The 15487-nt window shown below is 35.9% G+C and overlaps 1 long non-coding RNA gene across 2 annotated transcripts in view; it reads right to left on the reverse strand.

The window, feature by feature from the left end:
• The window catches only part of LOC144381846 (uncharacterized), a 367900-nt gene that overhangs the window by 134306 nt on the left and 218107 nt on the right, over positions 1-15487 (reverse strand). Inside the window, exon 6 of one of the 2 annotated variants that reach the window (XR_013447831.1) lies at positions 8874-9107. The exons of the other annotated variant lie outside the window; for it this stretch is intronic. This is a non-coding gene — a long non-coding RNA (uncharacterized LOC144381846). Of the gene's footprint in view, positions 1-8873; positions 9108-15487 lie in introns of those variants that run through there. 2 annotated transcript variants of the gene reach the window in all.

Below are 15487 nucleotides of genomic sequence, written 5' to 3' on the forward strand. Positions count from 1 at the left end.
GAATTCTACTGCATGGAAGATTTGTCTCTCCTCCTCCATTTATTTACATGAGTATGTTCTTGTGGAGATTTATTTTATGTTTTAGGTTATAATTTAATACTACTATTTTGTTGCTCAAATATTTCCAGCTTTAGACAGTAAGAGCTTTTACAGTTGGATCTGTGTCCCTTTGACATATCTTTATCCTTTATCTTATGGGGTTTTTTTAAACACTTCCTCAATGTCTGGCACTGCAAGATGCTCCAGGATGACCTTGCATATATATTTTTTTAAAGATTTTATTTATTTATTTGACAGAGAGAGAGCACAAGCAGAGGGAATGACAGGCAGAGGGAGAGGGAGAGAGAGAAGCAGGCTCCCTGTAGAGCAGGGAGCCCGATGCAGCACTCGATCCCAGCACCCTGGGATCATGACCTGAGCCCAAGGCAGACAGTTAACTGACTGAGCCACCCACGCATCCCCATCTTGTATAGTTTTTGCAACATTCTTATAATCAGCATTTCTCCACAGAGTTCTGGTTCTTTTTATTGGAGAATGATAATAGAAACTTAAGATCTGGGTACTAAGTGTACTTTTGCTACTGGGAAGCCACTGCTTTTAAGACCTTTCAGCTGACAGAGAAAATATATGTGTTTATATTAACCCATGTATGTACACATAGCTATAAATGTCTCTCTCTAGATATATATCCATTTGAATCTATATTAATCTAAACATGACCTCATATTGATGTACCCAACTCCAAGTCATGTATTCGCTTATTCAATTCTATGTATAGTGATTTCAGAATTGTTACCCTGTACCTCAGTAGGAAATGTTACAGAGTAAAGTGGGAAGTGGGGCTGAAAATAGGATTGGTTGAGAGCTTTGATAAAAATATAAGAATTACATACCTAGATTTCCCTCCCCACTTTAAGAAGGTGGGTGACCTGAGCCCACTTATGCATTAGGCACAGCAGGCACAAGTCCACAATACTTTTGGAGACCTATGAAAATATTTTAATTTCTTTTACATTCACTCTCTCTCTTCAGAGATGACATGATACTTTCTGTGGAAAACCCAAAAGATTCCACCCCCAAATTACCAGAACTCATACAGCAGTTCAGTAATGTGGCAGGATACAAAATCAATGCACGGAAATCCGTTGCTTTCCTATACACTAACAATTTAACTGTAGAAAGAGAAATTAGGGAATTGATCCCATTTACAATAGCACCAAAACCCATAAGATACCTTGGAATAAACCTAACCAAAGAAGTAAAGGATCTATACTCTAGGAACTACAGAACACTTATGAAAGAAATTGAAGAAGACACAAAAAGATGGAAAAACATTCCATGCTCATGGATTGGAAGAATACACATTGTTAAAATGTCTATTTTGCCCAGAGCAATCTATACTTTCAATGCCATCCTGATCAAAATATCAATGGCATTTTTCAAAGTGCTGGAACAAACAATCCTAAAATTTGTATCAAATCAGAAAAGATCCTGAATCAACAAGGAAATGTTGAAAAAGAAAAACAAAGCTGGGGGCATCACGTTAACTGATTTCAAGCTATATTACAAAGCTCTGATCATCAAGACAGTATGGTACTGGCACAAAAACAGACACATAGACCAATGGAACAGAGTAGAGTGCCCAGATATGGACCCTCAACTCTATGGTCAAATAATCTTCGACAAAGCAGGAAAAAATATCCAATGGAAAAAAGACAGTCTCTTCAATAAATGGTCCTGGGAAAGTTAGCCACATGCAGAAGAATGAAACTGGACCATTCTCTTATACCACACACAAAGATAAACTCAAAATAGATGAAAGACCTCAATGTGAGACAGGAATCCATCAAAATCCTAGAGGAGAACATAGGCAGTAACCTCTTCGACATCTGTCACAGCAACTTCTTTCAAGACACGTCTCCAAAGGCAAGAGAAACAAGACAAAAATGAACTTTTGGAACTTCATCAAGATAAAAACCTTCTGCACAGCAAAGGAAACAGTCAACAAAACAAAGAGGCAACCCACAGAATGGGAGAAGATATTTGCAAATGACACTACAGATAAAGGGCTGGTATCCAAGATCTATAAAGAACTTCTCAAACTCAACACCCAAAAAACAAATAATCAAGTCAAAAAACGGGCAGAAGATGTGAACAGACACTTCTCCAAAGAAGACATACAAATGGCTAACAGACACATGAAAAAATGTTCAACATCATTAGCTATCAGAGAAATTCAAATCTTTTACATTCAGAGCTAAAAACGTGAGTTTCATCCAGCCTGAGTTATATTTGTCTTTATACAAACACAGTCATAAAATACAATTTTTCTTTTGTTCTTTTATGGAGGAAGATGTTCATGAAGGCAAAAGAGTGTCATAATGCAGTCCTGTGAATGACAGCTGCTCTTCCACTATGAAAAAGATAGGAAAGTTGATTTGATTTGTGGAGAAGCTGAAACAGAGGCATTTCATTTACAGAAGACAGGCTTATGATGCTGATAAAGGGGATCGCAAATGGAAAATCTGGTCCTAAAATGTCCAGTTCCTGGGCCTTTCTCTATTTGTAATGAGTAGTCACAAACAGGCTTAATCAATTTCTATGCCAGGGTAAAGAAGGCAGGATTATTTTTGAGAGAACTGACAGACTCTAAAGAAAAAATCCACAATTATCCAATGAAAAAGCCATTTTGTCAAGCTATAGCCAGGGAGTAATGCCACCAGCCCACAAATCCTAGCTCTGCAAAGCAGATAGCTTCTAACTCATAAAGGCTTTCACCTTAATTATAAGTAGGACAAAAAGAACATTATCATATACCATGAGGTCTTTAACTTGAAAAAAAAAACAGAAAAAAATGTTGAAGAAAAGATAATGCTAATGTAGTAGGCAAAAAAAATTCTCTCAAAGAAAGAGAAAGAAACCTAATTTTAGCATTCTCAGAGAAATAAAGATAATACATCCAAAAACATGAAAAATATGCATACTTGATTTTTAAAACAAATATATTTAGGTAATAAGGAGGAACTCCTGGAAATTAAAAATATAATAGAAAAATATAAAATATATTAAAACATATAGAAGATAAAATAGAGTAAATCTTCCAGGAAACAGACTAAAAAGAAAGACAGTGAAGTTAAAATCTGAGAAAATAAATGAATCAAACTAGGAGGTACAACGTTTATGATGAACAGGAGTCCCAAACGATGAGACTAGGGAAATCGAAAGGAAAAAATATATAAAGGACATAAAATAAATAAACTTCTAGAGCTTAAAGACATGTTTTCAGACTCAACAGGCCTATGAAATACCTTAAATGCAAGAATAAAAATATCCACGTGAAGGCAAATTATTTTTGAAATTTTAGGACTTAAAATAAAAGCTTCTAGAAAAACAAAAATCAGAGTACCAGAAATCAGACTTCTCATCTGCAATATTGGAAGCTAGAAGAGGGACCAATGTCTTCTCAATTTAAAACCTGTAATTTTACATCCAATATATAAAATATTTCCAACTTGTAATTCCATATTCAGACAAAATATCAATCTTGAGATTAGGACAAAGATATCAACAGACAGGGAAAGTTTTTTAAAAAAATTGTTCCTGTACACCATTTCTCAAGGGGCTACTGGACAATAGAGTGTTTCAAAACAAAAATTTAACCAAGAAAGAGGAAGACATAGATGCAATAACACAGGAGGGAGGCAAAAGGAATTTCCGAAATGAGGGTAAGGGGAAATATGAGTCTGATAGTCATGTTGCAGGCCTCACAAGCAATTACTAGACACTGGAAGGGGCCAACAGGGATATCTTCAAAAGAAGATATTGAAACCGATAATTCAGCTGATATGTGTTGAACTGATGAAGAAGTTTACATAGCTCTGGCAGAGATCTTGAGAGTGAATTAGTTTTAGTTATTAGATTAATTCAACAAATAGCCCAAAAGAGTAATTATTAACACCATGGAAAACAAAAGATGGGATAAGAAAGGAACTCGAGTATACTACGTGGCTTAATTGTGATGAAAACATTTGCATATAATAGTGAAAATATTGATTGCAGTTTTATAAATGTGGTATATTAGCACATGCAGAGGCAGTGAACGTGTGTGTACATGATGTAAGGAAACTAAATCCTCATCCTCCTAAGTCTCTTGAAAATGTCCACTTCTGATCTCACCAACTAGTTTTTCACCTCTTCCTTGGATTTCTCTAACAAATTATGAAATGTTCGTTCTATACCCATTCTTCCCATAGTTTGTTCTGTAGTCTACACTAGAGCACAGTTTTCTACACACAAGTCTAGTCATATTACATTGTACCCTTTAAAGGCTTCCTGATGCCCTTAGGACAAAAACCCTAGTCTTTGCTATGGCCCTCCACATACTACGTAATCTAAACCCTTCCTACTCTAATTCATTGCTTTATATTCCTCTTCCTTTAACTCTCTTTTCTTCAACAGCCTTTCAAAGATGTCAGAGAATCTTTCCTGCATGGAAGTGTATCACATTTTATTCCTTCTTTTCGGAAAGCTTCTCTCCCAATTATGTCCCCAGTATTACCTACACTGAGTTGGCCCACTGTCTGACACATCTTGACTCAAGTGTCATTTGCTCAAGGATGTTTTCTGATCTTCCATACTAGAAACTACCATTATCCTAAGTAATAACCCTTTACCAATTCTTTCCAAAACAACTTACTTAAATTTCAAAGGAATGATTTTCTATTTGCATTCATATTATGTTTCTTCAAGCTATCGTTACTGAATTACATAATTAAAGTATCAAGTAAAACTTATAAAAACAAGTTTAGGAACAAACTCAACTGATGGAATAAGGGCACAATTGAATGGGTGAGAACAAAAAGTGAGCGTATTAGCGAGTAGCCTGTTAGTGTTCAGCATGGCTGGCACCTCATCCATTAAATTCTATAGAGTAATGGAAAGCATCAGGGAATGAGGGGTGTCAGTTAAATGGGGGTCAGGTGAAAAAGCTTCTACTACATTTGATTCATTCTTAAAAGTTCTGTGAGGCAGGGACATGGTTGCATTGTCTTATCAGTATAAAGATATGGTCTAGCATAGTCAGTGCATGAAACACAGTAGGTATACAGTAAAGATTTTGCAAATAAATGAATGCAAAAATACATGAACATGTTTGTAAAGAGTCTGTTGGCTACTGATCACATATCCTTCACATCTGCTTCACTGATATTGTTTGGAACATTTGTACTGACCTTCTTGTTCTTTGCCTTGCAAATAATTTCTACAGCACTCTGTAATTGTATTGGTAATTGTGTTGTTCAAAAAGCTCCAATCCACAAATTAAGTGTGCTTTAGAGCATGATTAAACTCCAAAAAGCAAAATTACTGAGGAAAATCCATTATTGTTATCTAAACAGCTGAACCACTTTCCAAAATATTCATAACACAAATTGTTCTTCTAAAGGGGAAAAATGGGCCTTTGCCCATTTCATTGCCCTTTGCCAATGAAAACTGTTCATGGTTTACAGAAAGGCTAAGTTAAAAAATGTTACCAAAGCTTAATGGGGCAAAGATAATATATTCTCTGTATAACTGAGCTTTTTTTTTTTTAAGATTTTATTTACTTATTTGATAGAGAGAGGGCACAAGCAGGGGGAGTGGCAGAAGGAGAGGGAGAAGCAGGCCCCCTGCTGATAACTGGGCATTTTTAAACTTATTTTAAACATTAAATTATTTAAACTGCAAAAACATATGCATGGAACTTTATTTAGTAAATTCATTTTGAATAATAATGAATTAAAACTGTAATTTAGAGAATTATATGTGGGTTGATATCACAGGTAATGATTTTAATTATACTTAAAATAAAAGGAAAAAAAAGCAGGCAAACCTTATCAAACACAAACATAGCATGGCATACTTGATCTTTTCACTTGTTCTCTGTTTTGTAATTGTTTATATTTTCTTTATTACTTTTTTAAATTACAAAGGCATTACATGCTTTCAGTGACAAGTAAAACCATAGGGGGATGTATAAAAAAAGTAAAGCATCTGTACACACACCTGGATAACCACTACTTTGATCCCTCTACATACAAACATATATCATCTATAGCCATATGGATTTGTATATAATATATAACATAAGATATGTAATATATATAGATTACATTACTTTTATAAGAATTAGATCATACTATATCCATTAATTTGAACTTTGCTTTTAAATTTTTACTAACATTATAGATCTTCTTTTAATTCAGTATATATACATGTATTTAATACTTCTACTTATTTTGTTTTTATGGAAAGAGTCAAGATGTCCATCGACAGATGAATGGATAAAGAAGAAGTGGTATACATATACAATGGAATATTATGCAGCCATCTAAAGGAATGAAATCTTGCCATTTGCAACGACGTGGATGGAACTGGAAAGTATTACACTGAGCGAAATAAGTCAATCAGAGAAAGACATGTATCATATGATCCCACTGATAGGAGGAATTCTTAATCTCAGGAAACAAACTGAGGGTTGCTGGAGTGGTGGGGGGTGGGAGGGATGGGGTGGCTGGGTGATAGACATTGGGGAGGATATGTGCTGTGGTGAGTGCTGTGAATTGTGTAGGACTGTTGAATCACAGACCTGTACCTCTGAAACAAATAATACATTATATGTTAAAAAAAAGAAGAAGATAGCAGGAAGGGGAAAATGAAGGGGGGGAATCGGAGGGGGAGACAACCATGAGAGACTATGGACTCTGAGAAACAAACTGAGGGTTCTAGAGGGGAGGAGCGTGGGGGGATGGGTTAGCCTGGTGATGGGTATTAAAGAGGGCACGTATTGAATGGAGCACTGGGTGTTGTATGCAAACAATGAATCATGGAACACTACATCAAAAACTAATGATGTAATGTATAGTTATTAACATAACATAATAAAATAAAATAAAAATAAAAAAATTCAATTCAATTAGCCAACTTACCAATATATCATTAGTTTCAGATGTAGAGTTCAGTAATTCATCAGTTGTGTATAACACCCAGTGCTCATCACATCATGTGCCCTCCTTAATGCCCATCACCCAATTACCCCATTCTCCCATCCACCCCCCCCTCCAGAAACCCTCAGTTTGTTTCCTAGAGTTAAGAGTCTCTCATGGTTTTTAAATTAGTATTATTTTATCTACTGACACTATGAAATCATAAGTGCCTATTGCTGAAAAATGTGTTTGTTAGAATAAAAATACTTTTGCTTTATGTTCTTTATTAGAAATTCAAGATAATAAGCCTTCACAAATATTTAATGTTAATGGATATGAGAGGCATTAACTTGCAAAATTTAACCATATTTACTATTCCAAACATGAAAATGTCTATTAAATAATATTAGAACTTTTTTTTTAATAAAGATTTTATTTATTTACTTGCCAGAGAGAGGGAGAGAGAGAGCACAAGCAGGGGGAGCTGCAGGCAGAGGGAGAAGCAGGCTCCCCGCTGAGGAAGGAGCCCCATGCGGGACTCGATCCCAGGATTCCGGATCATGACCCGAGCCGAAGGCAGATGCTTTAACTGACTGAGCCACCCAGGCGTCCCAATATTAGAACTTTTAATACCTCTAATTGTCACACCAAAAAACACTGAGAGGATAAACTAGTGCTGATCTCTTACAAATTTCATTTCAAAATTCCCAGTCATATTATATTCATTTCCCCTGGTTGCACAGGTTTTGAAGAGTTTATTTTGTGCTAAGATAAACTGAAAGAAGAATATAAGAGAAAGGCAGCAACTAAATTATTTCACAGCACTAACCATAATAATGTCTATAAATTTATACCATCTACTCCACAAATATATTGGCCAATTATGCCATTTCGGCAGGGATCTCAGTTTAATAGAATTCATGGAAGAATTACAATGATAAAGTTCAGAAAAATAGAAGTATTCTTTTTTCTTTTCTGTTATAGTTTTAAAGCAGATATGTTTTTAGCAAGTTTCATTTCCTTCTATGACAATTCATGGGGGAATACAACCTTTTTTCCTCCCCATGCCAGTAGATACAGTATTTGAAATGCTTTTTATTCTGTCCTGAATTCCAAGTCTTTGAGTCTTAAAGAAGCCAATGTAAAGAAAGGCATCTTCTTTCCAGAACTTGTCTTTTAAAGTTCTCATAAATAGAGATGAAGCAATAATAATGCTTTCAGAGAGCACTCATACTGAATGGAAATCTTCATCTGTACTCTAGCTAAGGAGGATGAATGTTCTAACCTTGAGACACCCTTTTATTTTGTCTTTATGTGGATGAACATCTCTCGGATAGAGCTACTACAAAAGAAATAGGCAAAGAGCCCAAGTCATATTCATTCAGTGTGGATGCCCATATAAGTGTCCATGTTGATTGTACTATACCTTGAAATGGGAAACATCATTAAAAGAAATTTCAGATGCAAATCAACAGTATTTCACCTAGTGATATATTCATTTAAAATATAAAAGTGAAATATAAGAACTATTGTCAGCTGTAAGCAGCTTTATAAGGTCAATTTCATAAACAACTTTGTTGACAAAATTATAGAACCACCTCCATTCCACACTCACCTAGGAAATGAAAACAGCTCATTTTAACTCTATTGTGTCATTATCTGAAAAAAAGATTTATATAATCTATGAAGAGTCATAATCTGTAAATTCCTTGCTCAACCTTAAATATATGGTGAGGAAAAGCATTTTTTTTTTTCAGAAAGGATATTCTACACCAATCTTACTTCCCCACAAGAATCATCTATTTTTATATCAGTCAGGAAAAGTTATGTTGCAGTGCCAGACTATTTCCCAAATCTCAGAGAATTAAAATATTATAGGATAATTTCTCATTCATATTACCTGTCTATTGTGAATCCAGTTGGTTCTTTGTTCTGGATTGTTCTTACTCTAGATCCAGAGTAAAGGGCCCACTCTCTGGAAAATTGCTGGTCCCAGTGACATAGATAAAGAGCTTTGGAGAATCTTGTGCCAGCCAGAAACTTTCATGCCTCATCTCCACCTCACAACTCATTGGCCAAAAATAGTCACATGGCTCCATCCAGTTACAGGGTCAGGATGACCAGTCCTGAGAAGTTAATGAATGCCTAGAAGGAAGAGAAACAAAAATACTTTTGCTAAATAGCAGTAATGAATACTACAGTTCAACATGCTGTCTACCAAATACTCACGTCCTCTCCCACCTTCAGAAAAGAAATATGTATCCTCTCCCCTCAGGGAATCAATTCTACAACCCCATCCAGGGTTGGCATTAAACTCAAACTCAGCATCTCTTTTATATCAAGTGTGTCGAAGTCTTCTTGATCTGTAGACCAATGGACTAAAAAGTTATCTACAAATGCCAGCCTAATATTCAATGGTGAAACAAGGACAGAATAACAACAATCACACAATTGTCACAGAATTTTTAGTCAAAGCTTATGGCTTATTTGGCAATATGACTCTCTTTAAAACTTTGTAGACTTTTTCCTTATTTAAGTCAGCTCCATATGTACCGTCATTTTTAGTCATCCTTTCTTAGATTTATTATCTTTTTTGATATTGTATCACCTCCAACCGTCTTTTTTCTCCTGCCCTAATTACAAGATACTTGATCCTTTCAGATTTTGGCTGGAGAGTCACATGCTTAATCTCTTTTCTCTCAGTGATTTTATTTAAATGAATATGCCTCCTGGATACTACAGCCTTATTTGACCATTGCTCTAAGATTTTTTAATCCACTCAGAGATTTTACAATGGCAGCCATATTTTAAATTTGAAACTTGCCATAGAATGAATTCTAATCGGCCTTTATTTGTCAAAAGTTGTCTCAGTTTTAGTTTTCACCAGTTTTGGATGAGAATTAGCTGCCTCTTAAAAAACTCTGTGGCTAGAATTCTTAACTATTCTCTTTAATTACTGCTTGCAAGTTGGTTCTTTTCTTCCCTCTCTCTCTCATCTCTCTCAGTATCTCTCTTTATCTGATCGCTCTCTCTTCTTCCTCTTTCTTCTCATCCCTCTCTGTCAAGTATGTAATTCCACACATGCTTTCACTTTTCTGTTTTACAACTTTATTTCCTAAAGTTACAACTTCACTTAATATATTATCTGCCTATCAGGTGAATGTAGATTACGGTTTTACCACATATTTAATCATTAAACAATATGAATTACCATCATTCCAGCTTCAAATACCAGAGTCCTTACTTTCCATTATATGTCTCCTAAGTAATGACAGACATTGTAGTTATTTGGTTATAACAACACACCAGTTATTGGTAACAACATCTGTATTAATAATATAGGTTATGCTGTGATAACACATAATCCCATAATCCTAGTGACTTTAGATGGTTAATTTTTTATTTATATTATATGCCCATCATATTATATGCCCATTCATATTATATGCCCATCAAGAGTTAACTGGAAGCTCTGTTCTGGGTGTCATTACTCAACAACCCAGACTGACAAAGGAGCTACAATCTGAAATATCTCTGAGCTCTGAAGGGTCTTGGACCAAGAGTTAAGTGCTCTGTCCCAGAAGTGATATACATTACTTTTTCTCAGGAGTCATTGTGGAGAACTATCTATGCTACTACACCTGTGCTAAATATCTTATTTCTCTAGATATGTTCTGCACGCTTCTACACACGTGGAAGGCTGCCTTCTTGTCCTAGAACTTGCAATTGAGTTCAAACACTGGGAGGTACCAGCAAGTAATTGGAAGTCAGGAGAATGAGTTGAATTATTTTTTCCCCGATGTCCTTCCCTCTGGGGTCATTGTGGATAGACTGTGTTCTTCCAGTGAATGCCCAATTCCCAGCCAGGTAGCCCTCTCTGTTCAGCTACCCTCTTTAGGTTCTGAAACCAGATAACCATTCCCTCTCCTTGTCCCTTCAGCCCTAGGGATAACAGATCTCTCCTATTGCTGGCTTTGGGGGTCTGCCTTATCATTTATTGGTTTCTGTAAACTTTGCCACAACCTAACAGTAATATTTTTATTAAACATTTCTCAATTATTCTGTTTGTGCCATTTTTTTCTCACAGGATCCTGACTAATCTACCACTCACTTAAGGGGGAGCCAGAAAGTACAATCCAACCTACTGCCCAGAAAGTAGAGGGTTATTATAAGTATTTGACTAAGACCACTAATAACCACTAGAATGTTCTCTTCATCAAATCCCCAGCTATATTTATTAGCTGGGTAATTCTATAATGTTAAGAATCTGTCCCTACCATAGTGATATTTGTCAAACGATGCATAAAGCTGAGGACAGACAGAACAATTTTCAAATTCAGTTCCTAAACAGAGAATAGAGCTCATATTTGTGTACATGTTTAGGTAAGTATCATTAACAATCACCTCTATATCTCAGTATTTAAAGTTTGTAAACATAAACCAAGTCTCCAAAGCTTTATCTCTAGCCTAGCCCTAGCCTAGCCCCTTCTTCATAAATTCTGCTCTTAAGAAGAATCATTACCTTCTTGACTCTGCGAACACTGAATTCTCAATACATCTTTTGACTTGTCCTTCTGAAACCTATAAAATTCTCTCCTTATATAGCCAATTTAAATTTCCAAGAGAAAGAATTTAGTAAGTCCAATTAGTCACCATTTTTATTATTTGGACAGAGATTTTCTTACAATATGTTTCCACTAGCTGCTTTCCAGTATATAGCTTGGCTGTCTATGAGCCTCATGACTACCCTAGTCCAATCAGCTACAGCTAGAAGAGTCATATAAAATCAGGCATAGAATTCAGTGGTTAAAGAATCACCTTGGATAGGTGAGATCTCCTTATAATAAGTGTCTGTAGGTGGGGTATCCATCCTGATGCTTGTCTTAATGTTAGAACAAAATCTCAGTTATAAATTGAAAGAAACATTACCGAGAGTCAGTTACAACCAGCATATTATATAGCATGAAATAAAATATGAGAACCAAGCAACTGAAACAGAATTATTTTTTTCTTAAGAAAAGAAGTTTTAAAAGACAAAGAAATATGGAAACTAGAGGGCTATATAACAGAGGTGGTATTACGTAAACTAGTGGTTCCAAAAATTTGGCACGTGAACCAGCAACATCAGCATCAACTTCTAGAGGACCTGTTAGAAATGCAAATTCTTGGGCTCTATCCTAGACTAATTGGATCAGAAACCCTAGAAAGGGGACCCAGCACCCTCTGCTTGAATTCACCTTCCAACTAAATCTGCAACATGCTGTGGTTGAGACCTCCTGTCCTACTCCAGTGCTTCTCAAAATTAATGAACATACAATCATCTGGGTATTGTTAAAATGCAGATTCTGATTCAGCGGGTCTGGGATAGGACTTGAGATTCTGCCTGTGTAACAAGCTCCCAGGTGATGCTGATGCTGCCGGTCCATGGGCCACATTTTGGTGTCAAGGCTAAATTACCAAGGCCTTCAGAATACAATCCATTTTGTCATCGTTAGCCCTTGTTCAGAATAAATAATTTCCTGGTATTATTGGGAACACCTGTGCAGAGATCCATTTGCCACAAAAAAGAATCTGAAACACCTTCTAAAAGGATCTTTTGGATTCAAAATATCATGCTGTTCTGACTGTGCCTAACCCAACAGCAACTTTTCAGGATTCTCCAGTACCTTTTCACTAACAAACTTACCTTGCTTTCCTTTAAGTAGCCACCTGTCCAACACAACCCCCTAACATAGAATCCTAACTTTGAGGCGGATGACCACATCGTGTTGTATTCCTCCCACCAAGCCAGCTGTCTGGTAACCCAGACTGCTAGACCTTTACTCCCACTGGAGCAACCTGATGTCCCCACCTACCAGCAGGCAATTACAATCCCAGATTTTTAACTTCCTTCCTTTCCTAACCTCTCAGTTTTAGTAGAAAATGCTTAGGCAAGATGGTGAGGTAGCTTAAATTCATCTTCTAAAAATCACTGTTTCAGATAATCTTCCTCTCTACTTCTTCCCTCTTACTGACTGTGCTTTGGTCTCTCCATAGGTGGTCAGAATGCTTCAAAAAAATGTTCACCAACACCTGGTCTCATAATTACCCTTTCTTCTCCAAAACCTTTGTTAGAAACCCAGTTCCTTCAAAATCTTTCAGTTTTCTGCCTTCAAGTAGAGCTATTATGCAATATATTCTCATTAAGGCGATAGTGATTTATAATAATTTCTTTTACTACCCCACCTGGAGATATTTATACTTTAATGAAAAACACCTGTAAAAGGCAATCCAGTAGTTCTTAACTTTGGTGATTGTAAGAATCATCTGGGAAGTTTGTTAAAAATGCAGACTCTCAGGTATTGCCTCAATCTGTTGAAATCTCTGACGTGAGGCACAGTGCTCCCATGTGAGAATCCTTTCCCGATGTTTCTCAGGAAATGTGAATGTGTTTCCCAATTCAGAGAAAAAATCATTTTAAAAAATCAGGAACACAGAAAAAGGTATTATAATAGTTTTGCAAGATTTAAAGCTTAACAATGGACATAAAGTCTATCCTGGTTTAAAGAAATCCACTGACTCAAGTCAAACAAGAACAGAAAACATTGACGTTCAGAGCAGAAAGTCAAGGTCAACAATTCTAGGAACTAGTGATATAGGAAAGATGTTAGTGTTTGAAGCCGATGGCCAAGAAAGAATTATTGAGACATCTTTGGTGCAAAAAGGTGGTTTTATTAAAGCACAAGGACAGGACCCATGGGCAGAAAGAGCTGCAATAGGGTCATGAGGAGTGGCCCATTATACACTTTCAAGTTGGGAGGGGGTGAGGGATAGTGTAAGCCTCCCAGATATTTTGGAAACAAGGTTTCCAGGATCCTGAGGGGGCTAGCTATTGTTAGAAAAAGGTCATTTATTACTCTTTAGTAAAAACTCAGTCATGAGACCCTTCAGGTGTGTATCAGTGGGCCATATGCTTGGAGGATGATTCCCAACATGTATCTTGGGGGGTAGAGATAAAGGAAGTTTCCAAAGGAATTTTCATATGTTAAAGTAGAATTACAGGATCCTGGGGGTCGGGCTAAGATTGCCTTTTGCCCTTGACAAAATATTAACATCGAGGCAGCTGAGTTCCTAGAGGAATGTCACTCTGCCTAATTCAAGGACTTGTCGATGGGCTGTAGATAGTAAGGAAATTTAATAATTTTTCTTCTGCCTTTGTTTCCCACATTAACCAGGACTGGAGAAGGTAGGAGGGAACCAGCTAGTAGTTAGGTTCCCATCAATCAATATTGCTTAGAGCTGCTGCCATATTTAGAGTGTGCATTCATGGTCCTGTCTGCTATTAACAGTGAGTCATTCTTGCAATTAATATAAATATTAATAAGTGTTTATGTGTAATATACTTTGTCCAAATTTTATGAACGTTATCTCAAGAAATAAGTTTTAGAAGCAAAACTAGTTCTTTCTGACACATAATTCACTGTACTGCTATAAATCTTGCTTAGGAGATCCAGCTATTTTGTCATTTGAATACTACTCAATAATATTCCCTGGCATTTTCTGGTACTTGAATATATGTTATAAGTGAATATAGATTAATGGAAGTAATACAAATTTCAACCAGAAACAAACAAATACAATCAGAGCAAGCAGACAAAGTATCTTCCTAGTATAAGAAGAAAATAGCTTATATAAAGCATATGTACCCTAATGCCCAACTTGAAAAAACCTTTGAATGCCTTCCTAACAATTCAACGAAAATTAAAGAACATTCTCTACATCCGGAATATCTGTCAAGAAAAAAAAAAAAAAGACTATCATGGCAATAAGTGCTTTGTATGTTTTAAAATTTTCATTTTAAAGCAATTTTAAAATATTTAATATTTGTGGTATTATCTTTCCATTTTTAGTGATTTTCATATATTCATTTCATATTAATGTTCCCATATTTTAATATTCCCTTGTTCCCGAAGTTTATATGAAGTACAGAATATTTTTGCATGTTATTGAAATATATAATCTTGTAACAATGTATTAATTAATAATGAAAAATAACCATGCATTTATTCATCTTTTTTCACAGAAAACCACTGAAATTTTTAGGATAATGATATGACAGAAAAATGATTCATTATATATTATTATTGTCACTCATTATTATTTAAAAGCACATGAACAAAATGTTACCAAAAATACAGATAATTTATGATTAAGGGAAAGCAATTTCTCACTCCCAAATTCCAAATCCTAGCAATTGGCAAACCCAAGTGGGGCACAGGAAATTGTATCTTGTACAAGCATCCCAGGTCACCCTAACATGTGTGTCCTATCCTAAGTGGGCAACACTGCAGAATACTGCCTGAACCTCATGGAGACAACCAGAGTCTCAGGGATTTAAGGGAAGCAGCTGAGAAGACTTACAGGGGCACTGGGGAGTGGGACTTCCTGGTTCCTGCAGACATCCTTCAAATAACACCATAGAGATTGTACCTAAATCTGACTGCTCACATACGACTTAAAGATATTGTTAATGTTATTACCTATTT

The sequence above is a fragment of the Halichoerus grypus genome, chromosome 5, assembly GCF_964656455.1.
Source record: "Halichoerus grypus chromosome 5, mHalGry1.hap1.1, whole genome shotgun sequence".
NCBI classification, from domain to species: domain Eukaryota; kingdom Metazoa; phylum Chordata; class Mammalia; order Carnivora; family Phocidae; genus Halichoerus; species Halichoerus grypus.